This window comes from Arachis hypogaea, chromosome 11, assembly GCF_003086295.3.
Source record: "Arachis hypogaea cultivar Tifrunner chromosome 11, arahy.Tifrunner.gnm2.J5K5, whole genome shotgun sequence".
Lineage (NCBI taxonomy): Eukaryota > Viridiplantae > Streptophyta > Magnoliopsida > Fabales > Fabaceae > Arachis > Arachis hypogaea.
In genome coordinates this window covers 46,088,621-46,089,590 of record NC_092046.1, presented here as the reverse complement: position 1 = coordinate 46,089,590, position 970 = coordinate 46,088,621, and positions in this window count along the sequence as shown.

The following is a 970-nucleotide window of genomic DNA, read 5'->3' as shown; positions in this document are numbered from 1 at the left end:
CCATCGATCTTGACCTAAGGGCATATTGGCTTTAGCACTCACCTTGGAGGCTCAAGTATGGGCACAGATTATGTCCCACTACGTCTTTTCAAGCACTCACGAGTCCTCCTTTACTGCAGACATGGCTGTTCTACTTTGGTGTATCCTTACAGACCAGCCTCTCAATTTACCAAGACACCTTCGGCATGCTATGGGACACGTACAGATTGCGGACAACCTACCTTTTCCCGCCTTGGTTTTAGATCTAGTCTCAGCAGCCGGAGTCTCCTACAGAGCTGGGGACACCAAGACCATGATTCCACGGGATGATCAGTACGTCCCTAACGGGAAGTACATCAGACCTCCAGCAGCCACTACTAGCCAGACAGCAGAATCGGCCGGAGATATTCCTTCTCCTTCCACATCACAAGCACCTTCAACAAATCAACTGCTCCTTTAGATACTTGAGAGGTTGGACCGGCTTGACCGGCAGGGAAAGCGAAGAGAGCGCCATAACAAGCGCCGATTTACATACCTCAATGAGCTGCTTGTTGGTAACCACCCACCTGAAGAAGACCCAGACACCCCGGACTCCACTTCATTTACCAGCATAGGGAGCCATGACAGTCTCGATTGTGGAGATGCTGCTACCAGCCCCCCTTTGTTCCTGACTGATGGCACCGAAGACGATGCCAAGCTTTAAGTGTGTGGAGGTCGGTCAGTACCTGACTTTCAGAGGTATTTTCTCTTTCTTAACACCAATAAATTATTTATTTTTCTTTTGTTTAGGATAGGATAGAATGCATGTTCTAATTGGTTGGAAAATAATAAATTTCTTTTTAAGACCCTATTTTTGAAAAATTTCACTAATTTAAATAATTTTTTTTTTTGTCTTAAACTTGTTTGAAGACTGTAATTTGGAACATATTTTTAAGTTAAGAACACACAACCTGTGAGATTTGAGCCTAATTGCATGGTTACACTATTTAAC